The sequence below is a fragment of the Bufo bufo genome, chromosome 2, assembly GCF_905171765.1.
Source record: "Bufo bufo chromosome 2, aBufBuf1.1, whole genome shotgun sequence".
Classification (NCBI taxonomy): domain Eukaryota; kingdom Metazoa; phylum Chordata; class Amphibia; order Anura; family Bufonidae; genus Bufo; species Bufo bufo.
Window position 1 is genome coordinate 461,816,060 of NC_053390.1, and position 22,618 is coordinate 461,838,677.

A 22,618-nucleotide genomic window follows, 5' to 3' on the forward strand; every position below is an offset into this window, starting at 1 on the left:
AGGCTTTTTCAACCCAGAACAAAAAGTGTGCTTTTACGGTCACTACAAATAACTTGACCAGCTAAAACAGTGCAGATTTGGTTGAATAGAGATGTGAGACCTGTTTTTTTTTGCGCTGTGTGACAGGTATAGGTTTAATCACAGAATCACACTTCTATCAGCACGCTAGCGTGTGTCTTAGGTTTTTCTGAATGACACTATCAATACCTTCAATGTAAGATTTTCTTTTTGGGATAGATTTCAAGTAGGCCTCAAATACCAGAAACTAGTTATTTTGAGAATGGCAAATTTGGGAATGCTTTTTCAACCCAGAACAAAAAGTCTGCTTTTACGGTCACTACAAATAACTTGACCAGCTAAAACAGTGCAGATTTGGTTGAATAGAGATGTGAGACCTGTTTTTTTTTGCGCTGTGTGACAGGTATAGGTTTAATCACAGAATCACACTTCTATCAGCACGCTAGCGTGTGTCTTAGGTTTTTCTGAATGACACTATCAATACCTTCAATGTAAGATTTTCTTTTTGGGATAGATTTCAAGTAGGCCTCAAATATCAGAAACTAGTTATTTTGAGAATGGCAAATTTGGGAATGCTTTTTCAACCCAGAACAAAAAGTGTGCTTTTACGGTCACTACAAATAACTTGACCAGCTAAAACAGTGCAGATTTGGTTGAATAGAGATGTGAGACCTGTTTTTTTTTGCGCTGTGTGACAGGTATAGGTTTAATCACAGAATCACACTTCTATCAGCACGCTAGCGTGTGTCTTAGGTTTTTCTGAATGACACTATCAATACCTTCAATGTAAGATTTTCTTTTTGGGATAGATTTCAAGTAGGCCTCAAATACCAGAAACTAGTTATTTTGAGAATGGCAAATTTGGGAATGCTTTTTCAACCCAGAACAAAAAGTGTGCTTTTACGGTCACTACAAATAACTTGACCAGCTAAAACAGTGCAGATTTGGTTGAATAGAGATGTGAGACCTGTTTTTTTTTTGCGCTGTGTGACAGGTATAGGTTTAATCACAGAATCACACTTCTATCAGCACGCTAGCGTGTGTCTTAGGTTTTTCTGAATGACACTATCAATACCTTCAATGTAAGATTTTCTTTTTGGGATAGATTTCAAGTAGGCCTCAAATACCAGAAACTAGTTATTTTGAGAATGGCAAATTTGGGAATGCTTTTTCAACCCAGAACAAAAAGTGTGCTTTTACGGTCACTACAAATAACTTGACCAGCTAAAACAGTGCAGATTTGGTTGAATAGAGATGTGAGACCTGTTTTTTTTTGCGCTGTGTGACAGGTATAGGTTTAATCACAGAATCACACTTCTATCAGCACGCTAGCGTGTGTCTTAGGTTTTTCTGAATGACACTATCAATACCTTCAATGTAAGATTTTCTTTTTGGGATAGATTTCAAGTAGGCCTCAAATACCAGAAACTAGTTATTTTGAGAATGGCAAATTTGGGAATGCTTTTTCAACCCAGAACAAAAAGTGTGCTTTTACGGTCACTACAAATAACTTGACCAGCTAAAACAGTGCAGATTTGGTTGAATAGAGATGTGAGACCTGTTTTTTTTTGCGCTGTGTGACAGGTATAGGTTTAATCACAGAATCACACTTCTATCAGCACGCTAGCGTGTGTCTTAGGTTTTTCTGAATGACACTATCAATACCTTCAATGTAAGATTTTCTTTTTGGGATAGATTTCAAGTAGGCCTCAAATACCAGAAACTAGTTATTTTGAGAATGGCAAATTTGGGAATGCTTTTTCAACCCAGAACAAAAAGTGTGCTTTTACGGTCACTACAAATAACTTGACCAGCTAAAACAGTGCAGATTTGGTTGAATAGAGATGTGAGACCTGTTTTTTTTTGCGCTGTGTGACAGGTATAGGTTTAATCACAGAATCACACTTCTATCAGCACGCTAGCGTGTGTCTTAGGTTTTTCTGAATGACACTATCAATACCTTCAATGTAAGATTTTCTTTTTGGGATAGATTTCAAGTAGGCCTCAAATACCAGAAACTAGTTATTTTGAGAATGGCAAATTTGGGAATGCTTTTTCAACCCAGAACAAAAAGTGTGCTTTTACGGTCACTACAAATAACTTGACCAGCTAAAACAGTGCAGATTTGGTTGAATAGAGATGTGAGACCTGTTTTTTTTTGCGCTGTGTGACAGGTATAGGTTTAATCACAGAATCACACTTCTATCAGCACGCTAGCGTGTGCCTTAGGTTTTTCTGAATGACACTATCAATACCTTCAATGTAAGATTTTCTTTTTGGGATAGATTTCAAGTAGGCCTCAAATACCAGAAACTAGTTATTTTGAGAATGGCAAATTTGGGAATGCTTTTTCAACCCAGAACAAAAAGTGTGCTTTTACGGTCACTACAAATAACTTGACCAGCTAAAACAGTGCAGATTTGGTTGAATAGAGATGTGAGACCTGTTTTTTTTTGCGCTGTGTGACAGGTATAGGTTTAATCACAGAATCACACTTCTATCAGCACGCTAGCGTGTGTCTTAGGTTTTTCTGAATGACACTATCAATACCTTCAATGTAAGATTTTCTTTTTGGGATAGATTTCAAGTAGGCCTCAAATACCAGAAACTAGTTATTTTGAGAATGGCAAATTTGGGAATGCTTTTTCAACCCAGAACAAAAAGTGTGCTTTTACGGTCACTACAAATAACTTGACCAGCTAAAACAGTGCAGATTTGGTTGAATAGAGATGTGAGACCTGTTTTTTTTTGCGCTGTGTGACAGGTATAGGTTTAATCACAGAATCACACTTCTATCAGCACGCTAGCGTGTGTCTTAGGTTTTTCTGAATGACACTATCAATACCTTCAATGTAAGATTTTCTTTTTGGGATAGATTTCAAGTAGGCCTCAAATACCAGAAACTAGTTATTTTGAGAATGGCAAATTTGGGAATGCTTTTTCAACCCAGAACAAAAAGTCTGCTTTTACGGTCACTACAAATAACTTGACCAGCTAAAACAGTGCAGATTTGGTTGAATAGAGATGTGAGACCTGTTTTTTTTTGCGCTGTGTGACAGGTATAGGTTTAATCACAGAATCACACTTCTATCAGCACGCTAGCGTGTGTCTTAGGTTTTTCTGAATGACACTATCAATACCTTCAATGTAAGATTTTCTTTTTGGGATAGATTTCAAGTAGGCCTCAAATACCAGAAACTAGTTATTTTGAGAATGGCAAATTTGGGAATGCTTTTTCAACCCAGAACAAAAAGTCTGCTTTTACGGTCACTACAAATAACTTGACCAGCTAAAACAGTGCAGATTTGGTTGAATAGAGATGTGAGACCTGTTTTTTTTTGCGCTGTGTGACAGGTATAGGTTTAATCACAGAATCACACTTCTATCAGCACGCTAGCGTGTGTCTTAGGTTTTTCTGAATGACACTATCAATACCTTCAATGTAAGATTTTCTTTTTGGGATAGATTTCAAGTAGGCCTCAAATACCAGAAACTAGTTATTTTGAGAATGGCAAATTTGGGAATGCTTTTTCAACCCAGAACAAAAAGTCTGCTTTTACGGTCACTACAAATAACTTGACCAGCTAAAACAGTGCAGATTTGGTTGAATAGAGATGTGAGACCTGTTTTTTTTTTGCGCTGTGTGACAGGTATAGGTTTAATCACAGAATCACACTTCTATCAGCACGCTAGCGTGTGTCTTAGGTTTTTCTGAATGACACTATCAATACCTTCAATGTAAGATTTTCTTTTTGGGATAGATTTCAAGTAGGCCTCAAATACCAGAAACTAGTTATTTTGAGAATGGCAAATTTGGGAATGCTTTTTCAACCCAGAACAAAAAGTGTGCTTTTACGGTCACTACAAATAACTTGACCAGCTAAAACAGTGCAGATTTGGTTGAATAGAGATGTGAGACCTGTTTTTTTTTGCGCTGTGTGACAGGTATAGGTTTAATCACAGAATCACACTTCTATCAGCACGCTAGCGTGTGTCTTAGGTTTTTCTGAATGACACTATCAATACCTTCAATGTAAGATTTTCTTTTTGGGATAGATTTCAAGTAGGCCTCAAATACCAGAAACTAGTTATTTTGAGAATGGCAAATTTGGGAAGGCTTTTTCAACCCAGAACAAAAAGTGTGCTTTTACGGTCACTACAAATAACTTGACCAGCTAAAACAGTGCAGATTTGGTTGAATAGAGATGTGAGACCTGTTTTTTTTTGCGCTGTGTGACAGGTATAGGTTTAATCACAGAATCACACTTCTATCAGCACGCTAGCGTGTGTCTTAGGCTTTTCTGAATGACACTATCAATACCTTCAATGTAAGATTTTCTTTTTGGGATAGATTTCAAGTAGGCCTCAAATACCAGAAACTAGTTATTTTGAGAATGGCAAATTTGGGAATGCTTTTTCAACCCAGAACAAAAAGTGTGCTTTTACGGTCAATACAAATAACTTGACCAGCTAAAACAGTACAGATTTGGTTGAATAGAAATGTCAGGTCTATTTTTTAGGCGCTTGGTGACAGGCTCAACTTGCCCCTGATGTAATATATGGCCAAAAAATAACCACACTGTTGATGGTTAAATGCACTTGGGTGACAAAGGCTCAGCCTGCACCAGATGTAGTATATGGCCAAAAAATAATCAGACTGTTGATGGTTAAATGCACTTGGGTGACACAGGCTCAGCCTGCACCAGATGTAGTATATGGCCAAAAAATAATCAGACTGTTGATGGTTAAATGCACTTGGGTGACACAGGCTCAGCCTGCAGCTGATGTAGGATATAGCACAAAATAACCACACTATCGATGGTTAAATACACTTGGGTGACACAGGCTCAGCCTGCAGCTGATGTAGTATATGGCCAAAAAATAATCAGACTGTTGATGGTTAAATGTACTTGGGTGACACAGGCTCAGCCTGCAGCTGATGTAGTATATGGCCAAAAAATAACCAGACTGTTGATGGTTAAATGCACTTCGGTAACACAGGCTCAGCCTGCAGCTGATGTAGGATATAGCACAAAATAACCACACTATCGATGGTTAAATACACTTGGTGATAGCTTGTGCTGGCGCACCACAAGTCACAAAATGGCCGCCGATCACCCCAGAAAAAAAGTGATCTAAAAACGCTCTGGGCAGCCTCAAAAAAGTGAGCAAGTCAATAATAGCAATTCAATGATCCACAGCTGCAGATCGATCACAGAATGAAGTCTTTTGGAGGAGTTTATCTGCCTAATCTCGCCCTAACGTCGCAGCTGCAACCTCTCCCTATACTGATCATAGCAGAGTGACGTGCGGCGCTACGTGACTCCAGCTTAAATAGAGGCTGGGTCACATGGTGCACTGGCCAATCACAGCCATGCCAATAGTAGGCATGGCTGTGATGGCCTCTTGGGCCAAGTAGTATGACGCTTGTTGATTGGCTGCTTTGCAGCCTTTCAAAAAGCGCTAAAAAAGAAGCGAACACCGAACCCGAACCCAGACTTTTACGAAAATGTTCGGGTTCAGGTCCGTGTCACGGACACCCCAAAATTCGGTACGAACCCGAACTATACAGTTCGGGTTCGCTCATCCCTATTCATTAGTATTATATTTTATTTAAAAGGCCAATATAACATTGTACAATAAATCATTTATCTATAAAAAAAAGCCCGTAATTTATATTAGAAAATTATTGTTTAATGCACATTAATTAACCTTTGTGTGAACACACTATTACCTTTCTAATGTATTATTGAACAAAGCTTTAGATTACAAAATACAAATCTACAGTCAAAATGTGTAATAAATAATAAATATATAGAGTATCAACCAAATTTTAACCTAAAATAAAATGATACTTTTAAAATTATTATTATATTTAAAAAAAAATTATCCAACTATCCATACTGTGATCCAAATCTCAACCTCAATAACACAAAATTGCATAGTAAAATTGGCTTAAGTTATATTAGTTCCATTTTTAAAACCTCAAATGTGTCTGAAAAATATAAATAATAAAAAAAAGTAAACAATTGATGAGTCAGCAAAGAAAAAACTAGCATGAATCTGATGGTGTCCGTTTGTTAAACTGGACATGTCGGAGCATAGCTTCATCAACATGTGATGCAATGAGTAGAATCACTCACAAAATGGTGATATGGCTTCAAGATTATTATACTGTCAGCAGTTAATTCGGAAAGATTAAAATCTGGTATTATATTACACTAGCATGTGAAAAGAATCATTATTTAATTGTCAAGAAGTAAGATTACATATAAATGTATATATCTATATATACATGTGGCAATAACGCTCCATTACCAAAACCGGATTACCACACAGATGAGTATAACACCAGTAACACCCAACCATGTAGAGAGGTCAACACGGAAGCCAGGCATCCTTTCCAGAACAACAGACAACACCATGTTAGAACCTAAGTCCGTATTAAAATAATAAAAAAAAAAAAAAATTTTTATTAGGTTTATCAATCAGTCTTGTACAATGCTAAGTGCACAAAACCTTTTGAAAATGGAAGCCCACATGCGGTCCCCACCTTGCTACAGTAAGAACCATAATATGGACGCCAAATAAATTATTTTGTTGAATGAAGCGTAAAACCGCATGAATGTATTAAACAAAAAAGTTTTTATTCAATATATTTTCAAATCGAATTCTTGACAATATAAGATGAATAGTGCACATGCGCAAATATAAAACATGAACACCATTTTATGAGAAATATAATACTCAATACTTGTTATATTACAAGGGCTAATAAGTGGTCCATGCTGGTTGTCCTTTGCATGATCTGGACAAAAAAACTGTTAGATTTTAATACTTTACTATATTTTAGACACATTACTTGGCAGCATTAGGCCAGACAGTAGCAGTAAAATAGTAACGCAACAGTAGAAGGCATACAAATCAAAGGCCCAAACAATGAAGGATAACTACCATTAATGAAAAATCTGCTGTCTAAGGGCCACACATAGCTAAACTAAACTCTGCAGGATAAGGGCAGACAAAAGCAGGTAAATGTAAACACCATAGTAAAAGGTCTACACCAAGTTCGCCTAACCCTGCAGGACAAGCAGCATCATAATTTAATGTTAAAATTGGAGAATAAAGAGTAATTATAACTCTGCATGTTCAGGACAGACAGCTTCAGCATCAACAAGATGGAAGTTTGAAATGGTTGAGCATAAGGTCTACACATAACTTGGCATAACTCAGTAGGAAATGCATAATTAACATTTAAATCTAATGATGTAGTGTAAGGAATAAACAAAAATCAACATGATCAGCAAATACTATTGCAACATCAACAGGATGGAAGATGGAAAATGTCTAGTATAAGGCCTAAACATAGCTCTGAATAACTCATCAGGACAGACAGCAGCACATTCAAATTTGGCAGCAGGAATGTGTACCCCTGAATGGGAAACCAACAGGCCATGGTAAGCCCATAACTTAAAAAAAATGCAACTCTGACAGCAGCAGGTATTCAGTGTGCTGAGGAAATGTGATGACATGCATAATAATTTAAAAATTTTTCATTCTATAATGACTATTTTGATTATATTAAGATTTTGCTTCCACACTATAAATTATTGATAAATTAAGTAAACACGACGCATGCATCGGTAGTCAACAATTTATTCTTTAAAGCATATTGAGTCAGTATCAGAACACTGCGGCTACACAGACAGCCTAACCGTGTGATGATTCCTACATGCCAGAGGGCACTAGTAGTGGTGGTGTTTATCAGCGGCTATCTCATCCTCCTTTTGTCTGTGAGGAGTAATGGGTACGGCCGCTCTCCACACCCATACACGATCTTCACCGCACACACGCTGTGCTCCAGGCCCACGACAGGACCTATCCATCCTGTGCCCGTCTGAGCACAGAAGGCACTGATGAGCCAGCTATCCTCGGCCAGGGTCTTGAAGTGTTCTCTGCTCATGCGCCTGGATTAGTTCACCTTCTCATCATCGAAGACTCAGCTGAGTTCCCCTGGCTGCTGTGGGTGTCACAGGCGTTTGGGTCCAATGCGCATCCTGGATGAACTATTGCACGTTATGGTGCAGAATAAGACTTTAAATGCGAGGCTTGTATACAAACCCGGGGGGGGGGGGGGGAGGGGGGGGTTGAGTTTTAACAGCCAGTGTCAGACTTCACAGTAAAGGGGATGAGAGGCAAAGTGGAGCACCTTCTCTGTCATTCAGCAGAGTGCATTTCGGAGTCTCTTGCAAAGGCACTATGTTTAATGGAGTAAAATAGAACTACAATGAAACTTTCACCGCATTACAAATACAGCTGTGCTTAATTTTTTTTGTACTTTTATTGTAAATTATTATTCCTTTCAGTTCAAGAAAAACATACATTAATTTTGTCCTCTATAATGATGATGTCTCAAGGGGGAGAAAATTTGATGGCTTCCATTTAGAGATGGGTTAGAGAAATATATTATAGCAGTACAGACCACCGTCATATCTCTATCTACCCCATCTCTACCGGGAAGCTCGGCATCATTCTACTCCTCCATACATCAAAATTTTATAGGACATGATTCATGTATGTTTATCTTGAACTGAAAGGAATAATAATTTATATTAAAATTAAAAAAAAAAAGATAAACTAATTCATTCGTAATGCGCGGTAAGTTTTACGACAGTTTTATGTTACTCTATTAAACATTGTTCCTTCTAATGACAATCAAAAATGCACTCTGCAGAATGACAGAGAAGGTGACCCACTTTCCCTGTCAACACCTTAAACGCCTCTTTCCCACGGGCGTGTGCGCCTCCTTGTCGTGCTGCGGCCCGTAAAATGCGGTCCGCAGTACACAAGCCCAGTACGTGGGGCAGCCCCAGCGGATCGCAGACCGATTCACTTAAATCGGTACGCGATCCGGCCGTTACGCAAAAAGATAGCACATGATCTATATTTTAGCAGAATGGAATTCCTGGACGAAAACACACGGAAAAAGACCATAGTGCTTCTGTAGGGTTCCGTTCCGCATCTGAAAATTTGAAGACCCATTGAAGTTAATGTGTCCACATCCGTGATGCGGAATGACCACGGAATGGCAGCCGTGTATTGCTGTTCTGCAAATGCGTTCGGCAATACGGCAAATGGGGCACACACGACAGTGGTAAACAGGCCTAACTCTGAAGTCCGCCACGGGCTGTTTGACACCCCCCCCCCCCCCCCAGTTGTATACAAGCCTCGCATTTTAAGTATTATTTTGCACCATGACTTGCAATAGTTCATCCAGGATGCGCATTGGACCCAAACGCCTGTGACACCCACAGCAGCCAGGGGAACACATCATCGAGTCTTCGATGATGAGAAGGTGAACTAATCCAGGCGCATGAGCATCAGTGCCTTCTGTGCTCAGACGGGCACAGGATGGATAGGTCAATTTAAGTCGAATTACATTAAGTAAATAAAGAAATCTAATAATATATCAAATCATTAAAATAAATTATTTTAAAATAACAGCTTTAATTAAAAACTAATATATACATCAATAATAAGATTTAATAATTCATCAATAATTTAATAATTCATAATTCATACACAACAATAAATACAAATTAGACAAATTTCATAATTAAAAATGTAAAATATATAAATAAGTAAATAGATAAATATTTTTAAAAAATAACGTAGTTTAGGAGGGAGAGACAAGGAGAGGGATGGACAAGGGACCCTTCAACGGCCTGAACCGACAGCGGGGGCCAAGAAGTCACTGCCGATCCAGGACTCGTTCATTTTAATGAATGTAAGTCTGTCCACTGAGTCTGTGGACAGACGGGTCCGCTTGTCCGTGACCACCCCACCTGCCGCGCTAAATGTCCGCTCAGACAGTACGCTGGAGGGGGGGCAAGATAGTAACTCCAGCGCATACTGAGCAAGCTCATGGCAGGTGTCCAGCCTGGCAACCCAGTACTCCATGGGGTCGTCGGTGCTCATGCTGTCGGAAGCACCAACGGATCCCATGCAGTCTGCCACCATGCGGGCCAGCCGCTGGTGGTGACTGCTGCTGCTACTGGGTCGTGCAGACTGGTAGAACGACCGCATCTCACCCATAAGGTCACCTGCTCGGCTGGTGCTGCTGGTGCCAGCCACCTGCTGGGTGAGATGGGCGGGGAGAACTGGAGCGTGAGGCCGAGTGTTGGCCTGCTCCAGCCGCTTGATCAGACAGGCCCGCAGTTGATTCATCCGGGCCTGTCTATGGCTGGCTGTGATGAACTGGTCCAGTTTCCCCTTGCAACGAGGGTCTAAAAGGGTGGCCAACCAATAATCTTCCCTCTCCTTGATTCTCTTGATCCGGGGGTCCCTCCGGAGGCATCGCAGCATGTAGGCAGCCATAGGGAAGAGGACAGCCCGCTGTGACTGTTCATGGCTGCCAAGGACCATGACTTCTTGGTCCTCCTGCTGCTGCTCCCGGTCGGAGCTGCCCCACCCCTGGACTAATGGTGCCCCCAACACCGTCTCTCCCTCCTGACCAGGCCCAGACTCCTGGACGTCTACAAATTCTTCCTCCTCCTCCTCGTCTTGGGCCTGGTCTTGTTGGAGCATTGCTGCCTCCTCTTGCTCCAACAAGGCACTCTCCCCAGCCTCCAGCAAGCGATCAAGTGTCCTGTCCAGCAGGAACACTATGGGGAGCACGTCATTGAGACCAACATGCTCCCCGCTGACCATCTTGGTCGCCTGCTCAAATGGGGCCAACACGTGGCAGACCTGCTGTATCTGCCCCCACTCCGCATTAGTGATGTATGGGAGTGGGTGTGCTGGCCCTGGAGTGCCTTGGTCCAGCAGGTATTCCCTCATCACCCTTCGCTGCTCCCACAACCTCTCCAGCATGTGGAGGGTGGAGTTCCACCACATCACACTGTCCACAATCAGCCTGTGAGGTGGCAGGCTGTTGTCCTGCTGCAGTTTGGACAGGGACGCGGCAGCAGTTGGGGAGCGTCTAAAGTGACTGGCAATCCTCCGTACCCTTGGCACAATGTCACTCAACCCTTCGTATGTTCGGAGGAATTTCTGTACAACAAGGTTGAGGACATGTGCCATGCAGGGCACGTGTGTTAGACTGCCAGCATGGAGGGCGGCGAGTAGGTTGCTGTCGTTGTCACAGACAACCATACCTGCCTGGAGCCTTCGGGGTGTCAGCCACTTCTGGACCTGAGCCTGTAGTGCGGCCAGAACATCAGGTCCAGTATGTTTCCGTTCCCCTAAGCTCACAAGCTAGAGCACGGCCTGGCAGCGGACGTGCCCCACACTTGCGTAGCTACGGGGACGCTTGCTGGGGGGCTCAGCAGTGGTGGAGACTGTGGCTTGTGGAGGGAGAGCAGCACTTCTCCCCTGGACACCCCGGAGCGGCACCACAAAGTCAGATGCCGCTGATCCCTCCCCAAGCCACAGTAAAGCTGATATAGCGTCGGTGCCCATGCCTGCTGGTCCAAGCATCCATTGTGAGATGCACCCTGTCACTGACAGCATGATCCAGCGACAGGGATACATTCTGCACAATGTGCTGGTGTAGGGCAGGGACGCCGATCCTGGCAAAGAAATGGCGGCTGGGGATACGCCATCTGGGTTGTGCCTGCTCCAACATCTGCCGGAATGGATTGCTGTCCACAAGATTGAAGGGCAGCAGATGTTGGGCGATAACCCTTGCCAGGAGCCCATTGAGTGAACGCACGCGTTGTTCCCCGGGGGCATAGGGCGCGGTGCGTTCAAAAAGGTCAGCAACCGTGGGCTGGCACTGGACGGCAGTGGAGGACATAGAGGAGGGTGCGGTGGAGGCAGAGGTCTGGCTGCCGGTACCAGTACCTCTAGGAGAGGGAGCGGGGGAGTGGGAACGCCTTGTTGGAAGGGGTTGGGGTGGCTGCAGAACAGTGGCAGGAGCTGCTGTCCCCTGCACACTGCTGGTGGCGCCACTGCTGTGACCACCCCGCATCTGTTCCCACTCCCGCCAGTGGTTGACTCGTATGTGCTGGGTGAGGGCAGTGGTACCCAGCCGAGCCGCAGACCTCCCTCTCCTCACCCTGGCATGGCACAGATTACAAATGCCAATTGTGGCATCATCTGGTGCCAGGGTGAAGTAAGCCCAAACAGGCAACTTACGCACCGACCTCCTGTCAGATGGGGTGGTGCTGACTTGCGCCTGTTCGGGCTCGGTGCGCAGAGGTGGAGCTGGCTGCTGCTGCCTCCTCCTACTGCCATTACCACTGGAGCAAATATAAGTGAGAACAGGACGCTAAAACAAAATAATAAATATTTTATTAGTATATTTTGTTGAAAAAAAGGGGGTATATACTCAATTACTGCAAGGGCAGCATAATAAATCTGACTCCACTTGTGGGTCCACACCTAAACCAATTGGCAGGCGGTATAAAGCCACCATATGGCGAGGGATGGATACCAACAATTTGAGCCCACCAACATTAAAAAAGGGCTAAGTTAACACCGGTACAAGATGTAGAATCCGGGTAACTGGTACTATCAAAGTAGATACCTGGTATGGGAATCCCAGGTAACTCTCCTAACAGTGAATGCCAGCGCGCATACATTCACTGTACTAACATAGTACAGGTGCAAGATATGGATCGGGCAAAGACAATTAGCTCCACTGAGTGTAACTGGGGCTGTGATCGCCCTCCTCTATCCTTGATGATATAGGCTCTACGCGTTTCCATGCATCAAAAAGTGCATTTCATCAGGAGCAAACATGCAGGCCACCACCTCACAGTTGTATATTTAACCGAGGTGGTAAGCGTGCACCAACAATGATATAGCCCAAGACCTCTAATATAGATATAAAGCAGAGGCCGTGAACATGAACACCACAGGCAGTGCAGCCCAAATGCCTCTCGGCTATATATTTAACCGAGGCTATGGGCATCCACTGACAGTGATATATTCAAAGTCTCTGACATAGGTGTATTGCCAGAGGCTAAGAACAAACGGCAGCAGCAGAGTGATTTCACTAATATCAACTTCCTCTTTTATGAAGTATATAATAATCCCTAGTAATCCACTGTCCTGCCTAAGCTGACAGCCTCTAGGTTGAGGCACAGCGTGCTGGTGTGCACAACTAACCGGCGTTGTATTGGCCGCATAGCGGCCCGTAGAACGCCGAGATTTACGAGGTACAACCCCGCCCTGCTAGACACACCCCCCACATGCCAGCCAATCCGGCCAGGAGGCTCGGTACAGGACGCACCACTGGCATAGCATTGGGAGGGATTAGATCAGTCTCAGGGGAGGCGCTAAGCGCCGCATAATAACTAGGGAAAATCATAACGGTTCTAAATATACTATCACCGCAGCTACAACCTATTAGTGAATAAACAGTGGGGTGAACCCGAGAGAGGATCCTCCCAAAGAACGCTGACACCAGACTCTATACGTGGACAAAGGCCTATGTGTATCAGCAGATTGTCTCTCCACAGAAGCAAGCATATGGTTCATTCAAATGAAGGGGACATATGAGATGGCATCATTGAGGCCAGCTGGTTTGATGGTTTTCAAAGAAAAAATCCATCTGGCCTCTTTCTGTAACAAAATACGGTCACAGTTGCCACCTCTGGTTGACATCTTGACAGAGTCGATCACTTGAAATTTGACAGATGATGTGTTGCCATTGTGAAACTCTGATACATGGCGTGCGATCGGGGTATCCTTCACATTTGTAATGTCCAGGATATGTTCCCCAATACGGCGCCTGAGCTCTCTAATAGTTTTACCAACGTATTTAATCCCGCAAACACACGTCATGAGATAAACAACCCCAACTGATTTACAGTTGTAGAATGACCTGATAAAAAAGGTTCTCTCTAACGTGCTGCTGGCAAAACTTTTGGTCTTATCAATAAATCCTCAAAATTTGCATGAGCCACAGGGAAAAGTCCCTGTGAGCGAATTCCGCAACCAAGACTGCGGTTTGGGACTTGCATATAGACTGTGTGTCAATATATCTTGCAGATTATTGCTACGTCGGTAAGTGACTGAAGGTCTGGGTGGAATCATGCTGCCAATATCAGGATCAGATTTAAGTATATCCCAATAATCACTGAATACTTGACGTACAGCCTCATGGGCACTATCATACGTGCCAATGATTCTCACAGTGCTGTCACTCGTGTCTCTCTTTTTAGGGGATAACAAAAGGTCCCTATTAGTACTCAGCGAATGTTGGTATGCCTGTTTCAGACACCGCTGAGGGTATCCACGGCATTTAAACCTATGCTGAAGATCCCTCGCAGCCACCTTGAAATCTCCTAAATCAGAACAATTTCTTCTCACCCTCAAATATTGGCCTTTAGGGATCCCTCTTTTGAGGGCCAGAGGGTGTCCACTCTCCCATTTCAAAAGATTATTCGTAGCCGTGGGCTTCCTGAACACATTGGTACTGATGCGTCCATCCGCACCCATTGAAATGGTGAGGTCTAAGAAGGAAATAACAGTGGAATCAATTTCCGACGTAAAAAATAGCCCCAGTGTATTAATATTTAGGGCTGCAACAAACTCCTGGAACCTATCTCTGCCCCCCCCCCCCTCCATAGGACCAGCACATCATCGATATATCTAATCCAAAGGGGGATGGCAGAAGTAAAATGCTCCATATCTTCGCAAAACATGACCTCTCTCTCCCACCAGCCCAGGTAAAGGTTCGCAAAAGTCGGGGCACAAGGACTGCCCATAGTGACCCCCCTGAGCTGATGGAAGATCCGACCGTCAAACAAAAACACATTGTGCTTAAGAATGAAACTAAGAAGTTCCATGACAAACGTATTGTGGTTCTTGAACTGCTCGCCTCTTTGTTGGAGGAATGTGAGGACTGCTCCACAGCCCAACTCATGAGGAATTGAGCTGTAGAGCGCCTCCACATCCAGACTAGCCAGCCAGGTGTTCTTATCACATTGAATCCCATTTAAACGTCCTAATACCTCCATTGTGTCCCTAACATGCGAGGGCAGACTGCTGACAAATGGGCGTAGAACCGTGTCTACATAGGTACTGATGTTGGAAGTCAAACAGTTGGTCCCAGACACGATCGGCCTACCTTTCAAAGGTTCACAACCCAAACACTGGAGCCCCTGACTCTGGGCTCACTGGCAACCTGTCGCACCATTTGCCTCTGGTGCCTACCTTACTCCTCATCAGTGCTGCTGATGCCTGACAAGGGAGGTGGCACCCATTCTCTGTCACCCTCCTCTTCGTCCCCCGATATGTCAGACACAGGGCCAACCAGTGGTGGACTGAGGGGAACAGCAGACGTGGGGCCCCTGACCTGGCTCCTCTGTCCCCTCGCTGACGCCTGGGTCTGACTAGGTGTGCGGTTTCACTGGCTGAAACCGCCCGCACCTGTTGGAAGGGATGTCACTGGGGTACATACAGGTGGTACCCCCTCCATCTCCTCCTCCATCCCTTCCATAAGGTCCTGACCCTGAGGACTGAACTGCAAGTCAGCCTCCTGCATTACCTCCCCCAAGGTGTCCCTCTCACTGTCGCTGCCAAACAGGAGCAGGGACGATTCTTGGGGGCTGGGGGTTGGTCCTACAGGAGACGAACTGCTGCTGCTGCTCGCAGCCGGGGCAGAGTACTCCGTGGCACTGGCTTGTGCCACGAGAGACACAACTTCCTCGGCATCCTGAGAGGTAATTCGCCTGCTGCCAGTGCCTAAAAAATCGCGAATAAGGCGGACGCCCCTGACACCTGCGTCCGCACCTCCTACTACTCTCCTACCCCTGCTGCTCGATCGTGAAGAACTCATTTTTTCTTTTCGATTTTAGACAAAAATTTAATTATAAAACGTGAATTAGGGAAAAAGTTTATTGGGATGGGGACTGTGGTACAATAAATAAAACAAAAATTATATATAATAAATCAAAGAAAATCCTTTTTTGTTTTATTATTTAACAGACAAAAGACGCAGACACTGGACGCAGACACTACAACAACTATACAGTAAAAAAAAAAAAAAATAACCTTTTTTTAACTAACAAAAGATGCAGAGAATATATAAATGTAACTAAAAAAAACTAACAATTTTTTTCTTTTTGAAGTTTTTAGATTGAATTAACAAAAGACGGAGACACTACAGCAACTGAACAGTAAAAAGATAACACTAAAAGAAACTTTTTTTTTCTTAACTAACAAAGGACGTAGACACTGATGCTGACAATACACCAAATAACCAGTAAAAGAAAAAACACTAAAACTAATAAACTTTTTTTTTCTTTTTTTTTAACTAACAAAGGTAACAAAGGACGTAGACACTGACGCTGACAATACACCTAATGACCAGTAAAAGAAAAAACACTAAGGCTACATGCACACGACCGTATGTGTTTTGCGGTCCGAAAATTGCGGATCCGCAAAAAAAAACAGATGATGTTCCGTATCCGTTTTTTCTGCGGATCCGTTATTTTTGCGGATCCACTGTAATAATGCTTATCCTTGTCCGCAAACTAGAAAAAAATAGGACATGCACTATTTTTTTTGCGGGGCAACGGAATGGACATACTGATGCGTCCTGGGTCCGCATCCTATCCGCAAAAAAAACGGAACGGACACAGAAACAAAACACGGTCGTGTGCATGAGGCCTAAAACAAATTTTAAAAAAAATTCTTTTTTTTTAAATAACAGAAGACGTAGACAGAAACGCAGACACGACACAAACTAAACAGTAATAAACGAAAACTAATAAACTTAAAAAAAAACAACTAAAGCCTACACTATAACTAACCTACACCCTGCACTAGAAACTATCAGCTAACTATTCACTAACCTAAATAAATTATTATATTTCTCCTAACTATACCCTACACTACACCCTGCACTAGAAACTATCAGCTAACTATTCACTAACCTAAATAAATTATTATATTTCTCCTAACTATACCCTACACTACACCCTGCACTAGAAACTATCAGCTAACTAATCTATTACCTAACCTAAATAAATGATTATATTTCACCTAACTAACACTGTACCCTAAACTTTAACCTATCAGCTACACTAAACTACCCTATCTAACACTATAAGATTCACTAACTAATAAAATCGTTTGTATTTGCTTTAGACAAAGAACACCACTGCACAGTTTCAAGCTCCTCTCTCAATCACCACCACATGAAACTGCACAAAATGGCTGCCGTGACAAAATCTTATACAGGGAGTGCAGAATTATTAGGCAAATTAGTATTTTGACCACATCATCCTCTTTATGCATGTTGTCTTACTCCAAGCTGTATAGGCTCGAAAGCCTACTACCAATTAAGCATATTAGGTGATGTGCATCTCTGTAATGAGAAGGGGTGTGGTCTAATGACATCAACACCCTATATTAGGTGTGCATAATTATTAGGCAACTTCCTTTCCTTTGGCAAAATGGGTCAAAAGAAGGACTTGACAGGCTCAGAAAAGTCAAAAATAGTGAGATATCTTGCAGAGGGATGCAGCACTCTTAAAATTGCAAAGCTTCTGAAGCGTGATCATCGAACAATCAAGCGTTTCATTCAAAATAGTCAACAGGGTCGCAAGAAGCGTGTGGAAAAACCAAGGCGCAAAATAACTGCCCATGAACTGAGAAAAGTCAAGCGTGCAGCTGCCAAGATGCCACTTGCCACCAGTTTGGCCATATTTCAGAGCTGCAACATCACTGGAGTGCCCAAAAGCACAAGGTGTGCAATACTCAGAGACATGGCCAAGGTAAGAAAGGCTGAAAGACGACCACCACTGAACAAGACACACAAGCTGAAACGTCAAGACTGGGCCAAGAAATATCTCAAGACTGATTTTTCTAAGGTTTTATGGACTGATGAAATGAGAGTGAGTCTTGATGGGCCAGATGGATGGGCCCGTGGCTGGATTGGTAAAGGGCAGAGAGCTCCAGTCCGACTCAGACGCCAGCAAGGTGGAGGTGGAGTACTGGTTTGGGCTGGTATCATCAAAGATGAGCTTGTGGGGCCTTTTTGGGTTGAGGATGGAGTCAAGCTCAACTCCCAGTCCTACTGCCAGTTTCTGGAAGACACCTTCTTCAAGCAGTGGTACAGGAAGAAGTCTGCATCCTTCAAGAAAAACATGATTTTCATGCAGGACAATGCTCCATCACACGCGTCCAAGTACTCCACAGCGTGGCTGGCAAGAAAGGGTATAAAAGAAGAAAATCTAATGACATGGCCTCCTTGTTCACCTGATCTGAACCCCATCGAGAACCTGTGGTCCATCATCAAATGTGAGATTTACAAGGAGGGAAAACAGTACACCTCTCTGAACAGTGTCTGGGAGGCTGTGGTTGCTGCTGCACGCAATGTTGATGGTGAACAGATCAAAACACTGACAGAATCCATGGATGGCAGGCTTTTGAGTGTCCTTGCAAAGAAAGGTGGCTATATTGGTCACTGATTTGTTTTTGTTTTGTTTTTGAATGTCAGAAATGTATATTTGTGAATGTTGAGATGTTATATTGGTTTCACTGGTAAAAATAAATAATTGAAATGGGTATATATTTGTTTTTTGTTAAGTTGCCTAATAATTATGCACAGTAATAGTCACCTGCACACACAGATATCCCCCTAAAATAGCTAAAACTAAAAACAAACTAAAAACTACTTCCAAAAATATTCAGCTTTGATATTAATGAGTTTTTTGGGTTCATTGAGAACATGGTTGTTGTTCAATAATAAAATTAATCCTCAAAAATACAACTTGCCTAATAATTCTGCACTCCCTGTATAGTAATGGGGTGGGAAACTTTCTGATTGGTTGCTAGGGATGTTGCTAACCTGTTTGACTCCTTCTCATTGGCCCACAATCTAAAATAAGGGAGGGATTAGTGTCCTCACGAAGAGCCGATATTCGCATGTGCGCTAATATAATCGCATTACAAAAATTCGCGTCTCAATCACTTACTCGGCAATGTGAGTAAGATCTGAGCTTTTGGACTTTTGGGAAACAATCGAGATACAGTGGGGGATGATGACAGTAGTTTACAGAGTACAGATCAATGTAATCTGTACGGTGGAAACTAAAATAAAAAATACGAATATTCGTAAATCGAATATTTCGAAGTTCTACATATTCGCGAATATGGTGCTATACTAATATATGAATGCAAAGCCCTTTGCCTCTCTCTTCTGGGATAAGTGCCGATATTTGCATGTGCGCTAATATAATCGCATTACGAAGATTCGCGCCTCAATCACTTACTAATATATGAATGCAAAGCCCTTTGCCTCTCTCTTCTGGGACAAGTGCCGATATTCACATGTGCGCTAATATAATCGCATTACGAAGATTCGCGCCTCAATCACTTACTCGGCAATGTGAGTAAGATCTGAGCTTTTGGACTTTTGGGACACAATCAAGATACAGTGGGGGATGATGACAGTAGTTTACAGAGTACAGATCAATGTAAGGCTACTTTCACACTAGCGTTTGGTGCTCCACTTGTGAGTTCCGTTTGAAGGGTCTCACAAGCGGCCCCGAACGCATCCGTACTGCCCCAATGCATTCTGAGTGGATGCGGATCCGCTCAGAATGCATCAGTCTGGCAGCGTTCTGCCTCCGCTCCGCTCAGCAGGCCGTGCGGAGGCAAACGGATCCGTCCAGATTTACAATGTAAGTCAATGTGGACGGATCTGTTTGAAGTTGACACAATATGGCTCAATTTTCATACGGATCCGTCCCCCGTTGACTTTCAATGTAAAGTCTGGACGGATCCGTCTGAACAACTTTCACACTTAGAATTTTTTCTAAACTATAATGCAGACGGATCCGTTCTGAACGGATCCAAACGTCTGCATTATAGGAGCGGATCCGTCTGTGCAGACACCAGACGGATCCTCTCTGAACGCCAGTGTGAAAGTAGTCTAATCTGTACGGTGGAAACTAAAATAAAAAATATGAATATTTGTAAATCGAATATTTCGAAGTTCTACATATTCGCGAATATGGTGCTATACTAATATATGAATGCAAAGCCCTTTGCCTCTCTCTTCTGGGACAAGTGCCGATATTCGCATGTGCGCTCATATAATCGCATTACGAAGATTTGCGCCTAAAATCACTTTCTCGGCAATGTGAGTAAGATCTGAGCTTTTGGACTTTTGGGAAACAATCAATTATATGTGTACAGTAATTTTGTTTAAAAAAAACGAATATTCATTTTTATGAATATATAGCACTATATTCAAAATATTTGCGAAATCGCAAAGTGACGATATTCACGATAAAAATTTGCTTTTCGAATATTCGCGCTCAACACTAGCGTTCACCTGACAGAAAAGCATTTTTTATTCTGTGGCTGGTGGTACATTAGGCATTCACAGGATAAATAAGTGTCGGCCATTACAGGCCCCAAAAATTAGGCATTCAACTAACATAAAAGGCCTTTTATGCCGCTGTATTTACCGAAGACAGGGACCATAAATTGTTATGGGTGGTGGTGGATATTTGTGGGCTGTCATAAGGAATTTGAATCAATCATGGTCTACTGGTCACATGTATTGAATTCCTCCGAGATCCATGCCTCATTCATTTTTAGAAATGTGAGGTAGTCAACACTGTCGTGAGCTGGACGAGTGCGCTTATCGGTCACGATCCCCCCTGCTGCGCTAAACGTCCTTTCGGACAGGACACTTGACGAGGGGCAAGCCAACAGTTCCATTGCAAATTGTGCAAGCTCTGGCCAGAGTTCAAGCCTACCCACCCAGTAGTCCAGGGGTTCATCACTTCTCAGAGCATCCACATGGGACATTAACCCGATGTAGTCGGACACCTGTCGGTCTAGGCGTTCCCTGAGGCTGGATCTGGAGGATAGCTGTCGATGGGTCGGCTGAAAGAATGATCTCATATCAGAAGTGACCAACACATCTTCAAACCACCCTCTTCTTGCAGGCACTGTTGGATTGGTACCCGCAACTGTTTCTCTGTGAGTGGAAATTCCTCTGCCAGCGCCCACAAAAGCAGAATGCAGCATTTCTCGAAGCAAGGCCTGGAAGTGCTGCATTCTGACAGCCCTCTGTGATGGTGGTAACATTTCCGCCATTTTTTGTTTGTACCGGGGGTCTAAGTACGTTGCCACCCAGTACAGGTCCTTGCCCTTTATGCTTTTTATACGGGGGTCCCTCTTAAAACACTGGAGCATGAAGGTCCCCATTTGCAATAAACTGGAAGCGGTTTAGTGGCCTGGCTCCTGCTCATCAACCACTGAGGAAGGGGTGATAACAGACCCCGATCCGCGTTTGGTGCTAGGATCCCCCCCGATGGACACTGACTTTCCGTGCTAAAGTATCATAGATACCCGGATCAACCGTGTCTCACTGCAGACCCTATGCGCATTTTAAAAGGACCTTTCTGAGGAGTATCATACCCTCATCTACAAATCAAGTCCAGCGCAGAAAAAGGAGCCTGTAATATCCATCGAGCGCTGGCTCTTATACTGATAGAGCGGCGCGTATGAGACAGAGAGGGGAACGAAACTCATATGCGATATCCCTGAACTCAAAGTACCGGCACAGCGGCGGAATAAAGCATTACAATTGAACAGTGAGTAAAGCGGGACGCCGCACAATTAAATCACTGTATTGAACATCTGAGATTTTATTTCATTTGCGGAGGAGAAGCTATATTTGGGTTATCAATACCCTAAAGAATATTTCTTCATTATACCCAAACTACAAGTTGGATGAACATTTATTTAAAAATACTTTTATCCCCGAACAATCAGAGGCGGTCCTATTTTAATAAATTTTTTAGACAAATAGGAATCCAGTTTTATTTATCCGGATTTTATGTTATGGTGTTTTAATAGTATTAAATGAATTGTCTATATGTTTCTATGTCCCATTGATAATAAATTGTGAGGTTCCTTTATTTAAGAGAGTGCCCAGTATCTTTTTTCATTCAGTAATAGTTATATACCTTCCCTGCCCATGTTTGCTAGACCACGTGTCTGTGGTCAGATGTATCTTGGCACCGACACTGCGTGCCAGAGATACATTCACTTGCCGCTGAACCTGGCCATATAGCTCTGGGATGCCCTTCTGCGAGAAATATTTCCTTCCTGGGACCTTCCATTGTGGTGTTCCAATGGCCACAAATTTTCGAAAGGCCTCCGAGTCCACCAGTTTATATGGCAGTAGTTGGCGGGCTATCAGTTCCAACAAGCCAGCAGTCAACCGTTGGGCAAGAGGATTATCAGGCGTCATCATTTTTTTACGCTCGAACATTTGGGCCACGGAAGCCTGCCTTTTTCCAGACAAACGTGAGGATGGCATGATGGAAGTTGGAGTGTAGGACAATTGTCAGGAGAGAGGAGAAGGAGAAGAGGCTGGACGGTGAGTGCCTGGAGTGTGGCTTTGTGGGTTCTGACGGCGTTGCTCTTACTGGGCTCGGTGATGGGAGGCCAGGTGCCTTCATAAGGCTGTCTTCCCTAGGTGAGTGTTGGTCTTACCGCGACTTATGCGTTGACTGCAAAGGCTGCAGATGGCAACACTATTGTCAGCAGTGGACATGTTAAAAAAAGCCCACACTGCGGAGCCATGTGCCGGCGTCCTGCGAGCGCCAGATTGACC